Below are 9,633 nucleotides of genomic sequence, written 5' to 3' on the forward strand. Positions count from 1 at the left end.
ATTCGCTCCGGTGGGATCTGTCCACATACTCCCTGCAAAAAAGCTTACTGCTTGTTCAAACAGAAGCAAAAAATGTTTTGTGTGTGATCATATATAAAAGCTTTGTGTGACTGATAATTTATTTGTAATAATAAAAGAGACTTCTTTTTTGACCTGTGTACTAAACATTCATTGCTTATTGGAACAAATTTAACAAAACTCCCTAGGAGGTCGGCACATCGATCCAGTAACGATCTATGGGATGCTCAATGAATCCCAGAAGAAGCCTAGTATATTGATTTTCGACACATATCGAGATCCCCGCTTTGAGAATGCCGATTTGCCCTAGTTAGCCCTACATTGCAAACTACTATCTTCTATGAAGGCACCTAATGGCTTTCGGGCAGGATACAACAACTTGTGTACATGCCGGACACATCCAAATAAAATCTCTAGGCGGTTGGATTAAACATAAAAGGAATTCCTCTATAAAATACAAACGTGGGATTAAGCCAGAATCAAACAAATGTCGTCATTGTACTGCTTTGGTCCTGGACTTTCACATTTGCAGGGTTCACGCCTGGTTTGCAGGTCTAGGTTCAGGCGAGAGACGTATCAGCGACATCTGTACATATTCCATCCGGTTGCCCAAGAGAAATAAGTCTGCTATCATGCTACCGAAGGCCATTTGATCTAGCGGACAGAGGGAGGTCTGTTTCTTTGGGAGTGCCTACTGTATCAGCCAATGTTCCATCTGACGTCACTTGCGCCTCCTCAGTATTCTTCCTTTCTCTGATGCTCTGGGTGTTTCGCTGTTGCACCATATAGTCGTAGGTGCTCAACCGCTTCCACAGGAGGTAAAGATGGAATACCAGCAAGTGCCCAAGCAGCAAAATAGGCGCAATGTCCAATATCACAGTGATGACTGCTATGGCCAGAACTCCTGCTGCAGTCGTCTCAACAGGAGCAGCCAGTAGAAAGACTAACCAAGTAGTGTTTGAGGTCACTCTCTCAAACAGCGGAGCTGTGCGGAGGTCCACCGGGTTCACAAAGTACTGGATGAAGACATAGAGGACCATGATCAAGAGAAAGACACTAAGGACAGCAGACCCCACCGAGCTGAAGAAAAACAAGTAGTTCTTTCCTCCCAACCAATTGTTCAGCCACTTGCAGTGGTGGTCGAAGTCGGAGATGCACTTGTTGCAGGCGCTACAGTGCTTGGCCCTAGGCTCTACGTCGACTTCGCACAGGTAGTAGTGAAGGTTTTGAATCACGTGCTGGTGCTTGTACCTGTCCAAAACCGACATGGGGCGGCTGTAACTTTTCTTGGCCAGGACATTGGGGTCTGCGGGGTCCACCGTGATGGTGACAAGATGTGTGACCAAGTTTCCAGCTAAGAGTATCCCAATGACCACATAGGCTGCATACTTCCACCCTTGAGGCAGCAGAGGTATGTAGATGCCAAAGCCAACAACTGCCAGGTAGGAGTAAAAGAGACAGGCAATGAGTTGGAAGGGGTGGAGTGGGAAGGACCACCCATTCACCCTGTACTTTAAATTTGTCCAACTCAAAGCATTTGGTGCTCAACTCACATCCTCATTGAGACTCTACATTCAAAGTGTCTGAAGTTGTGGGCAAATCAGAAATCAGAAATGTTGTGCCTAGTTCTAGATCGTTCTAGATCTTTTCTTAGTCAGTGTAGGAAAGTGCCTCTTTTGGACATGGTTAGCTCCCACTTTTTGCCTGGACAATGATGTTGTTGCGACCACCACTGCAGTCGCAATGCCTATACTTTGCTTTGCTGCTGGCTGCTGGCTGCAGCACCTGCCGCAATCCAAAATAGGGACACCTGACATATCCCTACACCACGTGGCCAGCACCAATGAGGTGCCTGCCACATGGTGCATGGATCTGTAGGGGGGCACCATAGGTGTGCCCTTGGTGCTCATATCGGAGTGCCAGGGGGGAAGGGGGCCCGCTATAGGTTCACCGCCATGAAAGGGCCAGCGGAAAGGAACATGGTATTGCCTGGCAGGCACCACCACCATTGTAGTCATTACTCCGGCTCCGCCGCATGGCGGGCCCAAGGAGCCCGTCGGATGCGTGATGGTCAGTCTTGCCGACTGCCGACAAACCGCCCGCCATCCTAATGTGACAGGCTGGTAACCTACTTTGGATGATGGTGAGATCACCACCAATGGGATGTCGGTTGCGATCCCACCTCCATCCTAATCAGCCCCTTAGTTTTGATGTTTACTTTTAGAATCAAATAGCTTCTTTTAACCATTTTAATGTTACTTGAACCTGTAGCTGGGTGTGATTGATTTTTTGTTGAAATTCAGTCCAATATTTAATTTTCAAATGTCATTTTTGAAGAGGACATTGGGTACTGCAAAAACCAGCTCATGTGATGACCAAAACTGAAGTTTCAAAATGTAATCAGTAGTTATACATAAGTGTAATTTTCGCCTGTGTATTTTGAAGGAAATATTGTATTAATTTAAATGTCTGTGTTATAAAAACATGTAGCCATAGCCATTTTATATTGAACCATTGATTTAATGAGGACAAATGTGTCCAATGGCTGGATTGCTACAGGTCAAAATTCTTACAAATGCCTCTTAAGCACTGCCTATTTACTTCCTCACTGCGCTTCTCTCAGTAGTTCATCACTAAATTATGATTTCGTCTTTTTAATCAATTGTATGCTATTGTTTATGGTGAATTGTTTTCTTTAAAACATGCATTATAATGGCAATCACCTTATTAATGCAATGCTTACCATCCTGATAGTGTTGTCACTGCTTTTATAAATGTATGGCTTGCTTATATCAACTGATTACAGTAGCCGGAGTCCCCAAATTAATTAATGTTTTTAACTGTATTTTGCAATGATTCTTATAAGAGCTGAAAATCCCTAGCATCAATGAGAATCAGCACTAACACAGTGTAAGAATTTGATGTCTTGAAATGATTGAAAGGGGTGACTAGAGGACGGAAACACATTACACTGCTTGACTGTGGAGAAATTTGTACATGGAATACTTAGTCTCCTCTATGACACCAAAAATTATTATGATTATTGAGCAGTTCCTAAAAAGATGGATTCATATTTTCTGCATAGGGAAATGTTCCCACTGCGGGACATTTGTTTAGTCCAATGAAGCAAGAATGAAATGAGTTAATAGAACAATTTGTCACTCAAAAGCTATTAAATTGTATCACAGAAGACAAATATAATAAAGGAAAGTGTACATGCTTGCCGAAAGAATTTCAGAGAAAGGGGTTGATTTTAATTAGCATTTTCAAGGACATACGAGTGAAAAAGGGAAAACAAAAAAAAACATTTTCTTCATGGCAGTAAACAAGAAATGGACTGCCCTCTGCCACATTAGAGAGGATGCTACAAAGATAATCAATTGAAACTCCATGCACCTGTCGCCAGAGCACTTTCAATTTGTATTCATTCCTCATTTAACAGTTGATCTCTTCATCTTTTAAAGCTGAAAAATTAATGGAGTAGAACACTTTACATGCTTTGCATCACAAGTCTCGGACCTCATACCATAAATTAATCCTGAATGCATACCATTGAGTCGTATGCTTTCCAATACTATCATACGTAAATATGAGTATACGCTTTTGATTTATATATATTTCACTTTGCAAATTATTAAAGAACGTTTGGCCTTTCTTCTCTTTCGGCTGAAAATGCTGCAATAGCATACAGGTTATGTGCAGCCATATTATAGGTGCACAGGTACCATTTATAATGAGGCTGAGTTAAGAAAGGCAAAAAGGATCCATTGGTTCTAGGAAAGTATTTCCTCTTCGGAGTCCTTGCGATGGACTGAAGAAACCACAGCCAGATCCCAATTCACAACGGTAACCTTAAACCAAAAGTCTAAGTTTACGACTTTCGGTATTCACAAAGTCTAGGGCCTCATTACTAGTCTGGTGGTCCACGGACTGCCAGACTTGCGGGGTCATGGCAGTGGTAGTCTTCCGACTGCCCTAATATGACCAGGGCGGTCAGTCTACCCTGGGACAGGGTTCAGAGGTGGCAAGGCAGTTTTGCAACCAAAATATGCTTGGCGGGACCTCTGCATCCCCGCCAAGCATATTACAAGTTTCCTCACCATCACACTTTTCATTGCTGTGTGGCTGCCATAAAAGGTGCGGCACTGAGGAAACAGAGGTAGGGCTCCGTTTGCGCCTCTGCCCCAGAGTGTGCATGCAGGGAGGCACATGTTGTCCCCCCTCTGTGCATACACCCAAGTACCTGCACGCCATGGACAGCATAAGAGTTGTCTGCCAGACAGGAGAAAATTCTTAATCCACTGGGCAGTTCAACCACTGGTTTGGCAGTGTGAGAGGGAGGCAGTCCCACTTCCACACCGCCACTCTCATAATGGGGCCGTAAGTTTCTGATTTTCGGTATTCACAAAGGTAAGTTACGAGTACTATAGTTACGTCCGCAGTCGTGGGGAAATTCCACTCCACAACAGGAGTGTGTTCTCTGCACTCCCAGTGATTTCGCCCTGACTGCAGACCTAAACAGGCACATGCATCAAGGTAGGATATTGTGAGTCCTTAATTGCGATAATTAAGGAATCGCAAATAAGGACTCACAAAAGCCTATGCATGTAGGAATCGCTTTAAAAATAGCGATTTCCTCACCTTCCTTATTTGTGACCGCAAATAGGGAATGGCTTCCCATTCATTCCTATGGGCCTAAAGGCCCATAGGAATGAATGGTAAATTGCATGTGCAATTTGCGAGTACCAATAGGTCCTCGCAAATTCTGCATGCAATTTCAGGGTGCAAGGGTGTCAAAAGGACACCCTGTTGCATCCCTGAAATTGATCTGTGTGCATATGTTGCGCACACACATGCCCTAAGAGCATGTGTGTGCGCAACACGAAACTTTGAAAAAAAGTGCATTATTCAAAGTTTTTAGCAAATTACCATGAAGTTCAACTTCATGTTAATTTCTGCCCCCTATTAGCAAAATCGCTAATTTTTTTACTTTCATGCATTGCATTTAAGGAATCTCAATTTGCGATTCCTTAAATGCAATTACAATTTAAGTAATTGCAAATTAGACATTACTTAAATTGCGATTTTTGCATTTGGGATGATACATCCCAAATGCAAAAATACCTGTCGCAAAGGGGCAGATTCTGAGAATCTGCCCGTTTGGGGCCGTTTTTTCTTTTGATGCATGTGCCTGAAAGATCCTACTTGTAACTTACCTCTGTGAATACCGAAAGTCGTAAACTTACTTTTGGTCTCAGTTTACTTTTGTGAATACCAAATGTTGTAAACATAGACTTTTGGTCTAAGTTTACCTTTGTTAAACAGGACCTCAGATTCTAAGCCCATATAAAACACATCACATGGACAAAGTCCTGAATAAATGTTGCAGGATAATTGAAGCATCAGTGGAAAGAATCATCATCAGTACTTTATATCAAGTAGATCTTCATCAAGATACGCCTCTGAACAATTCACTTACTTCAGAACATGTATTATTAAAAATCCAATTGAAAAACAACTGCAAAAATGTGCAATACACATTAGGCTCCACATTTGAGAGTTGTCTATGTGCTTTTTGTCACAGCAATTGAGGCTTGATCCTGAACCTTTTCTACTTAGTTATTTTTCGTCTGAACTAAATATGTATTTTTTCACGTTTAGGAAAAAACTAATGACGTGTTTTATCATTCCTCAGCTGAGGGGAAAATGTTTTTCTAGAGTAGTGCTTCATTTGTTCCTTTTAGTCAACGTCGGATACTATGAGACTGCCATGCTTGTCCTTAGGTTATTTCTCTCATGTGTGCATCTGTATATCGTGTTGCACCATTAAAAGAGTCGGATACCTTGTACACCTGTTTAAAAAAACAAGCTGTTTTAAATGTGATCCTCTCCAAAACTACAAGCCAGTGCAAGCGTTCTTGGTAGCTATGCACAACCCTAATATCTGCATTTGGAACAACTGCAAAGCTAAATGGTTTGCTTGTGTAGTATATATTAAATGTACTTGATATGCTTTAAACATGAGTTTGTTCAGGTGTTCACCCCCTGGACTCAGTCAAATTCAGGAAAGATAGCTATTATCGTAAGTATACCATGAGGTGGAAGAATACATTTATGTTTAGCTGCAAAAGATCCTTATATGCCATGACCACCAAAGTTCCTTTAGGCTAGTGGACAGTGGAGAATAATGGGTACGGGTTTGATCAATCACAAGATAGATCTGAGAGTCTTCTGTGTGGGAATAACAACATAGACCTTGGTCACTGCTCAACTGGAAAGGTGAGCCCATATGAAGTCAATACACAGTTAGAATGTTTTCTGGAGAGGTCAACCGGTTCAGTATTACCAACTGGACTCCCTATATCTGGTGGGAGACTGCATCTAATGAGGAGTTTGCAATTGTGGTTCCACCTTACCAATGAGAATGTGGCCAGGATGGCAGTGGGGTTGTAAAGGGACAGATTTGCTGGGTTTTATACTGACTATTTAAGCAAGACTTTTTTAATACCAACCTGGAGATAGTCAGACACAATCCTCACCATAATGCAGAGGGCATTAGAAGCTGAATACTACACATAGGAATTAGGCAATGACCCGAGACAGCTTTTTTTTTTAGAAATTAGTAATTTGTAACATAGATTTTAGTATTGTAAATAAGAGAAGAAAGACGTCTATGAGAACATTATTAAATTGATTTGCGATACTCCCTGCCATATGTGAACAGCATGTACTTACGTCTTGTGACCTTCAGGGAATATACAGTGGATAGAAGCCGTAGCTGACAGTTATTTTTGGTATTGATTGAGCTGGACTGAGAAGAATGATTATTCTGGTCAATATTTTATACATTTGAAAACATATTGAGCTTCTAAAATAGCTTATATTGCTTTACTTGAATAGGCTTACTGTTTTCTGAATGTTTTTCAGTTAACACACATATCCAAACCTTTTCATAATCATGTAACAGTAAAGTTCATATATAAAGAAAATACACTCTCAATCCATTAATAAAACATAGAGCATTAATGATGGGAATAATCAGTTTCTTTGTCAATGCCTGTGGCAGTGAAAGCCTGATTTTGTCAGGTATTTGGTTTTGAGATCTATCTCTGTAGCTACTCATCATCTCCCAGGCAGAGCTCATCAATGTTCAGCTAAAATAAAATGATCCAAAATTACTATGGATGCCATACACCAGCTGGGAGTGTGAGACCTATGTATGATATCGAAGCTCCTCACAAAGATGAGTATTTTCAGGTATTTTACAGACCTCATCACTGCTTCCCTTTTGTCGATCCTTAGAACCTCTCCCCTCCAAGGTTCCATGTGCCCTCACCCTTCGATAACCTGCCTGCGACATCACACTTTCCCCTTTTTTTTAATATTTGAAAATAATCAACCCAAACAAAATATAGATTTCTTTTTTCTGTTTTTTTAACAGAAACTTAGAACATGTTTTTTACAGTAAACATATTGATTCACCCAACTACATGACACTTACACATAAGCAATTAACATAACCTCTAATATCATTACAAAACATTGACCCTGAAATACTAAACCTTGAATTAAATCTTTCAAACAAGCAGGATTTCTTGTTTTTCTATTGCTCCTTCATTTATCAGAACCATTAAAATCATGTACATGGATTGTCTCATCATCACCCAATACCTTTCAGATGACTCACACATTGTTCATGACACTTGGGAATCCTGATAAAATTCCATATTCTGTTGTCATTCATCTTTACCGCATTCTTAAACAACTTCACTACTTGCATTGGTTCAGAAACCTTTGACCATGATGCCAAACATACTTGTGTCTTCTCCTTTACCCATCTCCAATCTCGACACACCAGTCGCTCTTTTCATGCCATATTTCTCTTTACTTTTTTCTGCACATGTTTTCTATTTTTCCTTCCAAAACTCTTCATTCAGGTTTTCCACATAAACATTATGTCACACAATCCATCCTGGTAAAACAAATGTGTTCAATTTCTTTCCCCTACACAATTCAAAAGGAAAATGCCCAGTTGAAGCATAAAGGCACATACGATACACAAAAAGGCTTTTTTTATCTCCTCTTGCCAAGCCATTATTCATGCATGCAATTTGAATACCTTCCTTGATAGTCTTGTTAAAATGCATCACTGCACCATTTGTCTTGGGTGATAAAAAGCATATGTCATATAGACAATCCCACATGTACCAAGAACTCCTCCATTTCTTTTGAACACAATTGTGCCACATTGTCTAACAGTAATGCTTTGGGATACCCTTCCTTCAAAAATAATTCCTTCAAGAATTTTGTCATTTTTTTAAAAGAAATATCTATCACACATTTGACCTCAGGCCATTTTGAAAATAAATCAGTTAGCTCAATAGCATATGGTGTAACGTGATCTCCTTGTATTGGGTCCATGATATCAATTGCAATTTCCTGCTAAGGAGCCTCAGGCAACCTTCTGTTCTGCATCGGGAGTTATAATGCATTGCCACTATAGTGCATTCCACACACACTTGCACCATTCACTCACCAAAACATCCAAACCAGGACACCAAAAATCCTCCCTGCTCCATTCTTTTGTTTTCAAAATTCCCAGATGTCCTATGTTGGCAAACTCAACAATTCTGTGTCAAAGACCTTCAGGGGGAATAAGTTGTAAACTCCTGAACAGTAAACCACTTCTTTCACTTAGTTCATTCAAGACATTCCAGTATGGTTTTGAATTCTTAATTTTGTCCTAATAACCTTTACACTACCAATTTTTCAGTTTCTCCATTACCTTTGTCATATTACTATCCTTATCTGCTTATTCCTTCCATCCACCCTCTGAAATCACTCCTTCTGTAGCAATACACACACTCATGATAGTATCTACATCACCCTCATCTTCCTATCTATTGTTAAATAATCTCGATAAACAATTGGCTGCCCGGTTGCATACTCCAGGAACGGATTACACTGTGTTGTAATCTTAGAGATGCATGGAACCCTGCTATGTCATGGAATGTAGTGATGCATGCCATCCCATGGATCACTCATTCCAGAGCTGGGTATCCTGCTGTATAGTTGGTGCTGTATGTTATGCTGTGTTCCTGAATAAACCCTTAACTTCTAACCCGTGTGAGAACATCTATAATTTAACACTGGCGACGATTAGCTTTTGCTTGATTGGGGAAAGGCATTTTCAGCACCGACTCCCCTGTCTGCCTACTCTACCCTTAACATTTCAAGGACTGTGCCATCTTTGCTGGTCTGTGCTCATTGACCTTCAAATAATGAGGCCGTGATTTTATAACTACAAGAACTGTGAGTTTCATATATTTTTCTGCTATGTTTAAAACGTCTTGGTTGGTTGTGAGGCTATTCGATGGGAACGCGAGGCTCACCTGTTCAACTGTCATAATTTAGGTGTAGGAGGAAAGAATATTTACGATAGTATGGACCTCATTCCAGTTGGTAATGGTGACGGAGAATCAGCTGATGTTTACGAGATGTCTATGACTATGTTGGAGAAATATGTTGGTCCCCGCATTAATGTTGTCCTAGAAAGGCACAAGTTTTTTACCAGGATCCAAGGTCCAGCTGAGCGGGTGGGATGTTATGTTGCCT

At 40.7% G+C, this 9,633-nt stretch overlaps 1 pseudogene; it reads right to left on the reverse strand.

Annotated features, from left to right (window-relative positions):
• Nucleotides 1–578: 578 nt before the first annotated feature.
• On the reverse strand, nt 579–9,425 carry LOC144828224 (palmitoyltransferase ZDHHC11 pseudogene; annotated as a pseudogene).
• Between the last annotated feature and the right edge of the window lie 208 nt (nt 9,426–9,633).

The sequence above is a fragment of the Lissotriton helveticus genome, chromosome 4_1 (assembly GCF_964261635.1).
Source record: "Lissotriton helveticus chromosome 4_1, aLisHel1.1, whole genome shotgun sequence".
NCBI lineage: Eukaryota > Metazoa > Chordata > Amphibia > Caudata > Salamandridae > Lissotriton > Lissotriton helveticus.